The sequence below is a fragment of the Lissotriton vulgaris genome, chromosome 1_1 (assembly GCF_964263255.1).
Source record: "Lissotriton vulgaris chromosome 1_1, aLisVul1.2, whole genome shotgun sequence".
Taxonomy (NCBI): domain Eukaryota; kingdom Metazoa; phylum Chordata; class Amphibia; order Caudata; family Salamandridae; genus Lissotriton; species Lissotriton vulgaris.
The window spans coordinates 1,159,398,023-1,159,413,947 of NC_141685.1; positions in this window are offsets into that span (position 1 = coordinate 1,159,398,023).

Genomic DNA, 15,925 nt, shown 5'->3' on the forward strand with positions numbered 1-15,925 from the left:
TTCAAACAGACGAGTAACCTCACAGCAGTGTGGCTTCCGTTCACCACCCGCTATACATTTCCCTTTGAAGATTCTGATCACTGGCGGTGCTCGAGGTTGGGGCAGCTTGGAGCCCGAAGATCTTCTTGCAAAGAAGTCAACAAGCCTTTGTAATTGCAAGTTGTATGCAGTACACAGGGGTTCAGTTAGTGCAACCCCCACGAGGGATACTGGCCTCAGACTTGGTGAGAGGGTAGAGCATGCCTTAAGAGTTGTAGAAAACCACCACCTGTGTTGCAGAGCCCACGGAGTCCAGAGGAGCTCAGGATCTGCAGACCAGTTGACTTAGTTGCGGTGCCTGCAAATGCTGGGGAGGGACTCCTTCACTCCAAGGGAGATTACTTTAGGTGTCTTTGATGCTTCACAGGCCTTGGAAGGTTCCTTTATGATGCACGGACACAGACGATGCAGTAGACTGGAAGGGAGACAAAGTCAGACCCGAACTATGTTCAGCGAGGTCCAGAGTGCCCAGACGGTAGAAGTGCAGTGGTGTCTGATCTGAATCTTACCCCACAACACATCTAGGGACCTCTACCAAGGTAAGCCTTTAACTACCCTAGGAAAAGGGTTGGGAAGATTCAGGGGACCCTCCCAGGGGAGGGTCTAGACAGGAGGAGGTTACTCCCATGCCCTTTGTCTAGTTTTGCACCAGAGTGGAAGGCAAAGGCTCCCAGAAATGGTTTGAACTGGACTATGAATGGGGACACCAAGTGTGCCCCTCTTGCAGGCTTTATAGTGCTGGCAAGTGCGCCCACCTGGTCCCAATACACTAAATCCTGTCTGAGAGGTGGTCACACCTCCCTGTGACAAAATAACTATTGTTCCATCGTCCTCTGCTCAAGCTTGGCTCAGCAGCAGAAGGGCAGAAATGTGTCTCTGGTCAGCAACAACCATTTTGTGCTGTTTAGGTCTGGAAGACTGGTACTGGGAACACTGAGAGCCTTACACATGGCTCTTCCAGTGCTTGGAATCATACCTCCCACACCATTTACGGTGTGGGGGTATGATTCCAACATGTTTGATACCGAACATGATAGGAATCATTGCATCCGTTTTCGATACGGTCATTGCGTAATTACGCGGTGCCCCTTTATGTAGTATACGGCTGCTTCCTATGGACTCCCTAGGCTGCAGTGGTGTCCTGCTCATGCAGGGGCACCCTCTCACTTAGAACCAACAACCCTGCCTTCACGATTACAAAGGCCTGTTACAGGGGTGACATAAGTTTCAAGTGCAGTGACCCTTCCTAAAGATATAGTAAACCTATATCTTTAGGAAGTGCTGCATGCACCAACTTACACAGGCTACAATGACAAGCCTAATCCTCCCCTTAGTCTTCCCAATGTATGAAATGTAATGTAATGTAATTGTACCTTCTATACAGTGGAGGGAGATGATAAAGAAATAAAGTAGTAAATTCTGGAACTCCAATATTAGTCTTGATATGGTTTATCCAATGCAACATAAATCTAAATACAAGAAAACACTATGAGCAAAGTCCAGGCAATACTGTAACTAAGGAATCTCTCCTGCCTCTGAAACTCACCACTGATAGTGTATCAGAACGCTGAACCAAAGTATTCAAAGTTCACCACGAATAGTTAAAGCAATAATCAACTAAACACCACTCTGAACTAAGTGCTAAGAAACGTGGCACTCAAATCAGGCAAGCAATTCACCTACGAGTTTGCAAAACCGCTATAAATTCAAAGCGGAATAAACAAATAGAATAATAAACAAAAAGAGAGCAACAGCCCAAAAGCAAGCCGCTTCCTAGGACTTACGATAACAAGAACAGGATTCAAGAACTCAGGAAGAGACGAACTCCAACCCCAACGACCCGCTAGCTCCTCGGACGCCTTCACCGTGACCCGGAAAGAAACTGGATACAGCTGGCTAATGCGAAGCACTTCCTGAGTGTTTGGGGCGGGTTTAAGTCTCGCATCGCGTCACTTCTGCGCCTGCGCGAACACTGCGCATGCGCCACAGACCCTGTATAACATTTGCCAACCATTGCCAACCACGTTCTCTCTAGCAGTCGGCCGATATACCGATCTGGGTAAAAAAAAGGCTCCATCGTGCATCACGGTCTTCCGCGCACACGACAGGCATGACAGCTGACCCCCGCTTCCCGACCCCGACGTTCGAGTGCCTCTACGTCCGCTTCTGCACAAGTCAGTACCTCCCTGCACTTCCTACGCGATGCAGCACACCAGGAGATATCTACCCCCTCAGTGTGGGTTTTAGCACCTCCCACAGAATCTCGACGCTAGAGACAGACCCCACATTAGATGTTAAGTAATGATCTATTGCTTCGCTCATATGTGCCCCTTAAGCATCATTCTGTAAATGCCATACAGAGAGGTGCCACCTGAATGGTTGCTTTCTCCTGCCTATTTGGAGCTCAAGAGACACCGGGGAATGAACCGAGAAGCCTCGGGCAGAATCTCCGCCGACACCACCCTACCAACCGCCGCCCAGGGAACAAAAAGGTAGTCAATTCAGGAAAATGACTCATGAACTGCCGAAAGGTAGGTGAATTCCCGGCTATCTCCGTGAAAGCGCGCCATACATCAACCCAGTCATGTTCCGTCACCAAAGAATGCAGTTTTGTGGGATGACTACTCTCTGAGCTATCCCCAGCTCGACACCTATCCCTGGCCAGATCCATAACATCATTCCAGTCCCCACCGACCACGGATAGAACATACGGTATATCAGCCCATAGGGTGAGGAGTCTCTCTACCAGATTCCATTGTGAGGGGGGGAGCATAGACACTGCCCAACACCAGGGGTCCTCCCCAATCTTTCCCCGGATAAACAAATGGCGCCCTTGTGTGTCGGTCCACTGTTGTACTTGTGTGTATGGGACCCTGCAGTGCACCAGGATTGCTACAGAACAAGTTTGAGCAGCTTCATGATTCAAACCCTTTTGTGTACCCCCTCTTAGATAGAGCTTCATATTACCTCTTGTGATTGTGCCAACCAACAATACACAGAATATCGGCTATTTCACCAGCTATCTTAGTGGCACTGGGAATTAGTGAAATTATTATTGAGCAGTGTTAGCTGTTTGTTATATTGTTCACAAGACAGCTGATTCATTAGTGCAGTGTGGTGGATGCCGCATTAACTGCTAAATCATACTTGTATTCTGCACTGCACTTTCTGTCTACTTTGACGCCCACACTCAGAGAGAGGGACAGCTCGGTTTGGAACATGTGCCATTCTCAAAGAGTGGTTTCCTCTCTTTTTCCAAGCTGTCTGTATCAAATTATTTCCTTTTTATGTCACCTGGCTATAAGTAGCCAGCTTAATTTGTTTTGCAGGTGTGAATCCTGAACCATAATCCACTAACACAGGAATGAAAATGGAGGGAATGCCACAAGACAGTAGCCAAATCCATATATATTTATTAAAAATGTATTGCCAAATTCTTAAATAAGGGTTATTACACAATTCCCTTTTCAGTGGCAAATAAATTAGGGCCTGATTAGGATGGCGGTAAGACCGCTACCGACAGACTGTCGGTGGCGGTCTCACTGCCATCAGAACCATTTTTACCACCCACCACATTAGGATGGTGGGCGTAGGGGTGGCAGTTGGAAAGACCAACTGTCACGCATCCGATGCACTCCTTGAGCTCGCCTGTGCGGTGGAGGGGGTTGTAGTACCTTCCATCTTGGCGGTGCCTGCCAGGTGATGCCGTAGTGATTACAATGTCCCTTTCCGCTGACCTTTTCATGGCGGGCCCACCTTCCCCACTGGCCCTTGACTTTAGATATTGGGGTCACCTATGGTGCCAGCCAACATATCCTTGCAACATGTGGCAGGCCCTGCATGGTGCCTGCCACGTAGTAGTAGGGATGTGTTTCCTTTCCACTTTTTTGTATTGCTGCAGGTGCCGCAGCATGCAGCTGCCACTGCAATGCACAAGATGGACAGGACGACACGCCTTGGAGGCGGTCGCATTGTAATTTGATTGATAGGACCGCCAACAGCACGCCGGGCTGTCCCGTTGTCCGACTTGAGTCCGCTCACCATCCTATTCAGGCCCTTAGTTATCCAATATGTATAGTTAAATGAGAACGGTAAAAAAAAAAATTTGTTTAGATTTTTTGTATAGTTCCTTTAACTACTGTGAGGTAATTTCAGAGCTCTTTTGGGGGCGGTACATAGAAGAGTGATGGGTTACAATATGATACATCTGCTAGAACCTAGTGATGAGCAACTGGACACTCAGTTGAAAGGGAAGAGTGTCAGAACATTCTACCCTTCAACTTTCCTCCAACGTGATGAAAAAGCCTTGAAGAAAAGTGAGAGTGCTATGAACCTGGATAAAGAAGACAAAGTCAAACTATTGTATTGTAATTGCATTTATGTAGTGCATCCCACCCCTGACGAGGTATCAAAGCGTTTTTTTGGTGAGTAGCACGCTACTCCGGAAATGATAAAAGATTAGTGTTGAATTAGTACAGTGACACATGAAAGTTATTTGAGTGGTGGATAGGTTAGTCCGTTATTTTGATTCAGAAGGATAGCGGAGGAATAGAAGAGAGAAAAAGGTTTGCATTTATATAATGCTTGTTACCCCTCATAGGGTGTTGAAGTGCTTTTTTAGGCGAGTAGCACACTACTCTGGAACCCATAAAGGATTAGTGGTGAATTAGTATAGGGAAATATGAAAGTATTTTGAGTGGTGGATATCAGTCAGTTATATGGATTGAGAACATGGAGGTGTGGCTGTCACAAATGACACCAAATCACCCTAGTGCTGATAGAACTGTACTGACTTGCAGTTCAAGTTCTCATCAAACGTATCACAAGCAACCACAATCATCTAAAACATACTGCCATATAATGAAAAAAAGGCGTCTCCATCCAAAAAATACCCCCACCAATCTAAATATTAACTTATATTTTAACTGCCAGCCACTCACCCGAACACAGTAAAAGTTACCAATCTCTTCAGCAGCGCCTCCAAAAGTAACTCCATGAGCATTGTAAATGAGATTCAGAAATGAAAACACCACTGTCACTAAACAGGAGAGCCCTAATGCAGACCCTGGCTGTTTGCTGAGAATTTAGTGCTACAGCAATAACACACCAGGCAGTTGGCAGACTGCAGTGCTAGCAAACGGAGACAAACACAGCTAGAACCAATAACAAAACAGGTAGCAGTTTTCTAGACTCTACTAAAAGAAACACTGGAGAAAAACAATTGGTGGCTTCTCTTAGTGGCTGTACTTCTAATGCACGAACCTGGGAAGCGACTGAGCGCTGAACAAAAGGGCAAAGCTCCTTTATGATTAAAGAGCACTGTGAGATAGTGTCCTGGTATATGCTGTCCACTAAAGTGAGCACCTAGCAACAGACCAAACAATCCTTATGGTGATTTAAGAGGTCAGAGATAACCTTAGAAAGCTATCCAAGTGGTAGCCGTGGAGAGCAGCCTTCAGGCTTAGTCTTGAAGGCATGTTAAGCAGTTTGTTTTACCAGAATGCAATCTTATAGTATTGGTTAAATGAAAAGGAACCATACAGTAGTTAAAAAATTATGTATTTATTAATATAACACTATCTAGTATGACACAGTATCTCCTACATGGAGATGATCAAAAAGCGCACAATACTTAAGCACAGAAATGACAGCAAATGGCACTAATACACAGTGGGCCCCAGGGGGGGACCAAACCATTTACTAAATAAGTGGTGTGTCGGGAGGACGTAGAATTGCTGGGAGCCCATGGTGGGTTGATAAGGATCCCATGGAGTGCGTGTGCAGTGTTGGAACACAACTGTGTGCTCCGTACAAGTCTATGGGGAAGTTGTGGTTGATGTTTTAGAGTTTAGGGACCCTTTCCAGTGGACTTTGAAGAAACCCTGTGGAAGACCGAAGGTTGTAGAGCCACCCCACCCCTGGATACCAAGGTACCAAAGTTACTTATCCCAGGGAAGCCTGGTGCATAGGTCTGAAGTGGCGTCGGAAGCCGCAGTCAAATCCAATGGTGGACTTTGAAGAAGAGCCGCTGCTGCAAGGGAGAAAAGTGTCTGTTGGAATCCAAAGGTGGATTCTTGGCCAGAAGTACCTGAAAGCAGAGGGGACAGAGTCTGGGTCACTTGGCAGTGACCAGGGGCTCATTAGACGAATGCCCACCAATGTCAGGTGCTTCAGGTTGAGTGATGAAGTCCTTGACTCTACAGGTGCGGGGACCAGGAAACGTCGAGGACATCTAGGAGCCAGATGCGAGCTGTCCCACAAAGGATTTCGAGTGCAGAGGGGTAGGTGTCCGGCGGGAGCACTAACAAGCCTTAGCAACGGCAACCCATGCAGAAGGTCAAGGCAGTGTATGATTCAGACCATCAAGGCCCAGGCGACTCACCACACACAGGGGAGTCAGGGAAAGCCTGGAGCAATGAAGGGAGCCCAAGATAAGCAAATTTACCCTCAATTTAACCCACAGACCGGAGGTACAGGAGTCAAGAGAGGACCTTGTGTGATTGCACCAAACTTCTCAGGGAGCTCTCAGTGCAAGGAGGTTGAAGTCCTCGGTAGGAAATGGTGCCAGATGATGGGGCTACTTGGAACCCAATGCACTTGTTTGGGAAGTGCCAAGAAGCATATGCACTTGCAAATACACGCAGTGCACAGGGGTTCGAGTATTGCAGCCCCAACAAGGGATACAGGCCTCAAACTCAGTAAAAGGGCAGCTCGGGCCTTGCGAGACATAGAACCCCCCCTCCCGTGTTGCTGGACCCTTCGGAGTTCGTAAGAGCTTGGGATCAGCAGACCAGTCAGCAGTGCTGAGGTGCCTGCGAATGCAGGGGATTGAATCCTTCACTCCAAGGGAGATTATCTTTGGTTGTCCTTGGTGCTCCACAGGTCCTGTATGGTGCATGGCACAGACAATGCTACCGAGAGAGGTAGACAAAGTCAGGCCCAAACCAAGTCCAGCGAAGTCCAGACTGTCCAGACAGTCAAAGTGCAGAGGTTATTGTTCAGAACCTTTTCCATGTCAAATATAAGCTCCTAAAGCCAGGTAAGCCCTTAAGTACACATGGAAGAGGGTTGGCAAGATTCAGGGGACCCTCCCAGGGGAGGGTCTGGACAGTGGGGACGTTCCTCCCATGTCCTATGTACAGTTCCATGCTAGAACAGGAGCCTACGGCTCCCAGGACTGGTTTGAACTGGACTAAGTCTGCCTGGGTATATGCCATTACATAAAAATTGTTGTCCCTGACCCAGGAGTCGCATCCACATCAGGGGGTCCTTGTTACCTACAAGAATTACCCACGGTTGATCCGTGTGGGACCTTTTCTCCAATTTCTATCTTTTGTGTGTTGGAAACCATCTTTTTGAATTGAAGAGTGTGTCTGTTTAAGAATTGTTAAGTGTCTAGATGCCAGAGAAATTAGCGTAACATTGCCCTGAATAACCTTAGTAAATTAACTTTGGAAGAAAAATGTCTAACTTTAAAACGTTTGGTTTCTCAGATGAGGATTTTGCCACTCTGGTAGGAACCAATGTAGATTTCGGTACTAATCAAACCAGTAACCCGCAAAATAACAGTGATTATAATAAATTAATTAACCTACAAAAGAAATTAATTAGAGTAGAGGCCCATGGGGAGTTTATGTTAAATTATCTTAAGAGCGGCATAATCCCCATGGGATTAAGGATTCGAAATATTCCGGGTCTTTTTGTGGATATTAAGGATTTTCTAGTAAAATGGAGCATGATCGCTAGTCGGTGCTCACGAGACCTCATGATTTTGATCATCTCCACATCTAAGGAACTAGTGATTGAGATAAAAAAAGAAATAGAAGAACTTGAAGATAAGCTGAAAAAATCTACAACCGCAGAGGAAGCAGAGAAACAATTAGAAACGATTAAAAAAGATATACTATCTTTCTCTGAATACTTGAAAAAAAGAAAGGAAGACAAATTTGTTAAGGATAAAAGATTTTACTCAGTAGAGAAAACATACCCCTATATAGTGGATGGTTTCTATAAAGCTGGCACACAATCAGGGACAAGTAATCATACTTTCCAACACAGGGTTAACAACTTTTCCCATTCTTCAGCCTCAAATTCTGACTCGGAAGGCGAAGAAAATATGGGATATCAAGATGACAGACCCTTTGAACCACGAAATGGCCAAAGGAATATGCGTCAACCTTTTTTAGGTCACCGAGGGGGGAGGGGAGGTCGCCCGAGAGTCCGATTTCAGAACCAGACCAGGGGCAACTATCAGTCCAATCAATATGCCCAACAACCTCAGCAATACTTAGAAACGAGAAGCAAGCAGTACTGGAGGAACGGGATGTAATCCCCATCTTTAACTTATCCTCCTACACCCTCGAATCTTCAGACCTATCTCTCCTTTCTAAAGGCTTATCCTTTGTCCCGCATGCCAAAGTCAACATCTTTGAACTCTACCAAGATATTCACTCCTTTTTAAGAAAAGTCAGATTAAAAAAATTCTTCTCACAAAATGATCCAATGGATTTAGACAATATAAGCAACAACATTGTGGCTTTACCATCTACCTTCACTCCCTCTTTACAGCAAGTAGGACCAGAAGTGGGCATATTTGAAAAGGTTGTGTTAAAACGATTGGATCAAGCCCTGAGATTCATACCAAAACCCAGATACAATATCTCTAAAGGAGAACATGAATCCCTTGAAAGATTAAAACACAACGAGACCATTGTAATTAAAAACAGCGATAAGGGTGGAGGTATAGTGTTGATTGATTGCAACACGTATGAAAAGAACATGATTCAAATGTTAAATGACCCTATTTTTTATAAGAAAATCAAGACTAACCCAACTGAGAGAATAGTAAAAACAATTGACAGATTAACTACAAAAGCTGTAAATTAAGGCATAATAAATAAAAAAGAATATGAGTTCCTCAATAAATCTGAAAGGAAGGTGTCCTGCATTTATGGTCTTCCCAAGATCCATAAGGACCAACTAAATCCACCATATCGTCCTATCGTTTCTACCATTGGAACACCTTTGGAGGCCCTATCTAAATACCTAGATCAGGTTTTACGCCCGTACATCTCTCTCTCACAGTCATATGTGAAAGATACCGGCGACATAATTACGAAAGTAGAAAATCTGGCTTTTAATGAGGGTAATGACATTCTAGTGACCCTTGACGTGGAGTCATTATATAGTAATATACCCCAGGCAGGAGCAATTGAGGCCACAATGTGGTTTATCGATCTCCACAAGATTCCCTGTTCAAAGTCATTTATTAGAGACTGCCTGACCCTGGTTCTAAAAGAAAATTTCTTCGAATTTGGGGAGGAGTTGTTTCTACAGGTCAAGGGAGTAAGCATGGGGCCTTCTATGGCCCCATCAATTGCAAATATCTATATGATCATGTTCGAAAATAAATTTATTTATAACGAAGTGGCACCGTTTTTTGAGTCTGTCTCCCATTGGTATCGTTATATTGACGACATATTTTTTGTATGGACCAATGGGAGACAGACCTTACATGAATTTCTATTGTGGTTGAATCTCACAGATGAAAATTTAAGATTCACTGCACACACGAGTGAAGATAAAGTTGAGTTCCTGGACATAAATATCCAAAATAAAGGAGGCCTTCTCGAAGTAGAACTATTTACAAAGCCCACTGCCCGGAACACTCTTCTGCATTTTAATAGCTACCATCCGCGCTGCCAAAAAGACAGTATCCCCTTCTCTCAATTTCTGAGAGTAAGGCGGAACTGCACTAATATAAAAGATTTTGACATCCAGGCAGAGAAAATGAAACTCAAATTCATTGAAAGAGGGTATCCCCATCGCTTAGTGAGAGGAGCCTACAAGAGAGCACGATTTTATGATCGTGACACTCTATTATATTCACAAAAACAGAAGGCAGATCCAAAATTAGTGTGCATCACTAAACACTCCACTATGGACTCGACAATTAGGCAAATAATAAATTCAAACTGGCATCTCCTGAATGTCCAAGACGGTGAACCTAAACTGCGGAAACCCATGTTCGCCCATAAACGGAATAAAAATTTAAAAGATCAAGTAGTTCATTCCCGACATAAAGTAAATAGTAAGAACAACCCCTTTATCCAGAAATCAATTACTGGATCAAATGCCATCAAGGGTACCTCTCGTTGTGGTTCTTGTCAGTCCTGTGAAACAATCATAGTAGGTGAAACAATGGAATTCAATAAAACTAAAATTCAAGCAAAGGAATTCTGGACCTGTAATACAAAGAATGTCGTGTATTTACTCGTTTGTCCCTGCAATCTTGGATACGTGGGCGAGACGTCCCGCGCTATTAAGACCAGGCTAACTGAACACAGGTCAGCTATTAAGACACTAAAGACCACAGCTCCTTTGGTGAATCATTTCACAGAGTATAAACACAAGCCTGAGGACTTTAGATGGCGCATCCTAGAGAAAATAAATCTGCAAAAAAACCACGGAGGGGATGAGATCCGTAAAAAAAGAGAAGTCTTTTGGATCTTTACCCTCGGGACTTTTGAGCATGGTTTAAATCAAGAGTTACCATGGGAGAATGCAATTACATAATTTGGTCATGTAGCTTTCATCACATGACCCGATCATGTAGTTCATATGGTATATCTGCACGGTTGTCATGACAATTTCTATACAACTCTAAGAATCTATACTGTGTTGACACACTATCAATCATTTAGTCTTTGTCTGTCTATCTCGAATTACTATGTTTGCAAATAGAGGCTAGAACGCTTCCTGACGATAAACTTAAAAAAACTGCTGCTGTAAATACCCTGCCGCTTTAAATAGGGGCGGGTCTTACGTATATAAATAGCAAGGGTAGAAGGACCGTAAACAAACGCCATTCGACTACCCCGAACCGCTGAAGGAGGAAGATACATTTCGAGCAGCAGCACGCCTATCCAAACGGTAAGAACCTGAGACATTCTAGGCACACCCCATGTTGGTGATGCATTTTTCTCGCGGTTTTAACCTCGTCCCATTCGGACGGACTTCTAAACTTCCCGCCTGAACCCGCTGTCTCCGCCTTTAACCGAGCGTTTTTTTTTCCCTGTTTAGTGTATGCATCACGGCTACCGCGTGCATCTCAGCCAACGTATGCCGCATCCGTTTAGCAGCTATCAAGCTAGAAAGAGCAGTTTTATGAATTGCATCACTGCGCCTTTTGAAAATAGTATACAAGTGCGCAAGGTAAATATACACAAGGAAAGTTTATTTTTGTACCTTTATTTTCAAAAACCGAGCATTCTGACATAAATCTATTTATGTCCTTTACTTCAGCTACACGGACCAACAGCGTATCATATTGCTAAATATACCTTACCGCCATATTGGTAAACGCTTCCTGGGATCTCTTCTCCCCATTTAAAGAAATGTCGAGTAGTAGGTGAAGGTAGAAGTAAGAAGGCCGCAGTGAACACTGTCTTAACAGGTGAGCAGGTTAACGAACAGATTCTAAGGTTAAACTAAGGAAAAGTTTATAAAACGTAGTACAATAATAATGTTGTTGACACAGCGCATTATATATTTTTTAAAACAGTTATCACATACCGAAACCAGTAAATAAAGGGAAGGTGCCTTACTCCCTTCATCTACACTGAACCTCTTTGATCAAAAATATCTCTTAGGTAAGCACGATAGATACTAAAAGACAATTTTGGTAATGTATGCAAGGCTTTCCCTGTGCTCGTTTGTTATTACACACTATACTCGAGTCTATCAACTCAATAACGGAAGTAAACGCACAATAAGTCACTGAATCATGTCAGGGGAAATCCTTGGAGTTGCTTTAAACTAGATGGTGCATTTAGATAGTGTGAATGAGTGCGCATGATTTTACCTAATGATGAATTTACTCGGTGTCCAACTAAATTAAACCCATCTATAAAATTGAAAGTATACATAGTCTACAAAACTTGAATGACTGTTAGCTAAAAACCATATAAGTAGCATGAGGTAGGAAAGCTTTTTCAACTAAATGGTCAATCTTTAAGCTACAATTCCCTACCCTCAAAATGAAGTCTCCCAAATGTTACGCTAATCTCCACTATGCTAATCTCCACCAAGCATTTGTCATTTAGATTCATGTTTGCAAGGATATATATGTATCGTTATTTATTGAACCTATGTGTACACTGTATATGTATATTTATGTGTATGTATGTAGAATGTGTTCACCACATGTATTGTATTTATTTTCCAACCGTACATCTTTATCTGTTGTCTATACTACAATATAAGTCTGGCTAATAGAAAGTTTTTTACCAATCTGAGAACACCTTGTTGTCTGCAAAGAAAATGCCTATGCAATGAACTGTGTTTTTAAAGTCACCTAAACACGTTTTTATTCTGTTTAGAAAGAGCGGCTGACTATCTACTAGTCCTGATGAAGACAAAAGACTTTGTCGAAACGCGTTGACACACAGCCCTATTCTTCATAAAAAGGAAAACAAAAGATCCTTTTTTTATGTATCATGATGTGCTTCTAATAAATATTCAAATAATAGCCACATGAATTTTTTTATGTATTTTATGTGAAAAGTGTATTCATCTATTAAATTTCAACTATTTTTGATATCATTTCAGTCCATTGCATTACTTTTTATCTGGTACACATTTATGTTTTTATCTTTACCATTTAGCCAGCTTTTGTGTTTTAAGTCTGCCTGGGTATATGCCATTACATAAAAATTGAACTGGACTATGCACAGGGAAAACAAATGTACCCCTCATGCAGACTTTCAGTCGCTGGCAAGCGCACCCACCCAGTCCTAATACACTAAATCCTGTCTGGGAGGTGGTCACACCTCACTGTGACAGGATGCCTATTGTTCTACCTTCCCCTGCTCGAGCCTTGCTCAGCAGCAGGAGGGCAGAAATGTGTCTCTGGGCGGCAGCAACCATTTTGTTCTGTCCGGAGTTAGAAGGCTGGTACTGGGAACACAAAGGACCCCACAAAGCTCGCTTCTGAGGGGTGGAATCATACCTCCCACACCAGTTACAGGTGTGGGGGTATGATTCCAACATATTTGACACCAAACACAATAGGGTTAGTTTTAGACTTTTTAGAGTTGGTCATCAAGCAGTCACGTAATGCCCCTCTATATTTTGTATATGGCTGCTTCACTGACAACCTGGGAGCATCAACTCTGTAGGCTGCAGGGGTTCCTTGCTCATACAGTGGCACCCTCTCAATCAGAACCAAGCACCCTGCCCTCAGGATTGTAAAGACATGCTCTAGGGGTGACTTATAGGTTTTAAGTGCAGCGACCCTTAGATATAGTAAACCTAAATCACTTTCACAGGCTCCAATGGCAGGCCGGTAGTTTCATTTTGTGGCATAATAAATGCTTCAGCCCAAGGGAGGCCTCTGGGGTACCTATGCCCTGGGTACATGTGTACTATATACTAGGGACTAATAAGGGTACCCCAGTATCCAATCTGGATTGTGCCTAAGTACATGGCCTAACAGTTTAAGGAGAAAGCAGATGGACTGGGGTCCTGATTAGCAGGATCCCAGTCAGACTAGTCAAAAACAGTATTACATTTAGCAAAAAGTGGGGGTAGCCATAAGAAGCAGATGCTTGTATGTAAGGATAAGAGATTGGTCTTCTGCACTTGAGAATGTCATTTCATGTGTAGGGGCGTTAAAAGCCCTATATAGGAGCCCAGGTATTCGGCTCAGAGTAATGGGGGAACAGAGCAAGGCAATAAAAATTGAACGTGGAACTAGGCAAGGGTGCCCCTGCTCCCCGCTAATCTTTGCCTTTTAAATAGACTCATTTATAAGACGTATCGAATTAAATAAGAATATTTTGCCAATCGTTTTGAATGGTCATGAGACCAAAATCCTGGGATATGCAGACGATCTAGCAATAACATCAGCTGCTCCAGTTACGGGGTTAGCGGAAATAGAGAATGAAGCAAAAATGTATGGGCTCCTATCAGGGTATAAACTGAACCAAGGCAAAACACAAATTGTCAAAAATCACCTAGCCGTAATAGATGGTCAGAGAATCACAGAGTCGGCGGTGTACTTGGGTATTACTATAATGTCTGATTTATCGAAAGTCGTTGAGAAAAATTTGACCCCCGTGATCAGAAAGGCTAAACTAGATCTTGATAGGATGGACAATCTGCGTTTAACAACTATTGGACGCTGTAATGTGATAAAGATGTTGTTATTACCTAAGATTCTATTTCTTTTCCGTACAATTCCATTAAAATTCAGCAACAGTTGGTTTAAGGAAATTGAGGGGCTCTGCAATCGATTTATATGGGCAAAAGGCAAAACTCGAAGAGCTATAAAATTGTTAGCACTTTCTAGAGACCGGGGGGCCTCGCAGTACCTGACTTTAAGGCTTACTATCTCGCTGCAGTTTTGCAATACATTAGAGGACTCTTAGGTGGGACCACGAATGACACCTGGAGGGGTAGTGCAGGGATCCCGGATTTTTGATTTGTTGGTCCTGGATTCTAATAAGGGACTTCTCACATTTAAGGAATTAAATTACTATAAAAGAACGAAGTTCAAGACTTTGGGGGCTGCTATCTCAGTTTGGTCTATGATTCGGAAAAAAATTAAACTTGGGAGAACAAATTTTTACACCCCTTTGTATATGAACGAGGCACTCCCAGAGTTGTTCCATGACCAGGTGATGAAACGGTGGGATAGTCTTGGAGTTGGGACAATAGGAGATTTAATGGATGAATCAGGCTTAATTACATTTGATAAGGGGAAGCAGCTATACCGTCTGGATCGGAGAGACTTTTTTAAATACTTACAGATAAGATCAGTGTTAACAAAGAAAGCAAGCGGGTAATTGCAGATTTAAAAAGGAGGACCTGATGGAGTTTGTACGAGATGATGATGGCTGTTCAATCTCACAACTTTATGGTGAAATATGCCAGCATAATGATGATGACCGGGTAAAGGTATACGAGAAATGGAGAATTAAACTAAATCTAGTTGGGAATGAGGGTGAAAAATCACTTATGCTTGCAAACACTATTTTAAAGGTGGCGAATCTTCAAGCACAGTATTATAAGACCATGTATGAACTCTATTACACACCGAATAGAATAGCCCGCTGGGGGGGAACTAGTGGGATATCTTGCCCAAGATGCCAAAGCTTACAGGCAGATACGATACATATGTTCGCATCTTGTCCTAATTTAGACCCTTTTAAATAAGCATTAGAAAAGTTCCTTAAGGAGGAATTGGGAATCTCTATTAGCCTAACCAACGAGGTTATGGTCCTCGGGGTAGCAAGAGAGGGGCATGAGACACCTCATCAAGAATGTATTTTTACCGCAATGACCCTGAGCCGACTGTGTATTGCAATGTTATGGAAAGACCCTAACCCTCCGTCATTTCAACAATGGCTTTCACAGCTGCTAGCCATTTATACCTTGGAGAAAGCTCTGTATGAGAAAAAAGGCTGGAAGGCGAGGCAGCTTGGCAAACGGGTCTGGGCGCCGGTCGAAGAATGGAAATCAAGGGAAGCTGATTAATTATAAAAATAAAAAGGATGGTTGTCTTCATATGGATTGGATAATATGTTGCCTCCTTAATCTACATTTTTTTTTTCCTTTTTAGTTCCTCCGATTTCCTCTTCCTGTATATTCCTTTATATTAGCCTTTATATACGGCGGTATGTTTTTGTATCTTTTAAATGGAAGAATATATGTTGTATTATATATACGCATTGAATTGATCAATTGTTCAAAGTTTAACATCTGATGATGAATAATAAAAAAATAAAAATTAAAAAGAGAATGTCATTTTATTTTCCAGCCTCCATTTCATTTTCCAGCCTCCATGAGTTTGTGTAAAAAAGCAACCACTCTATCTCTTGTGTCT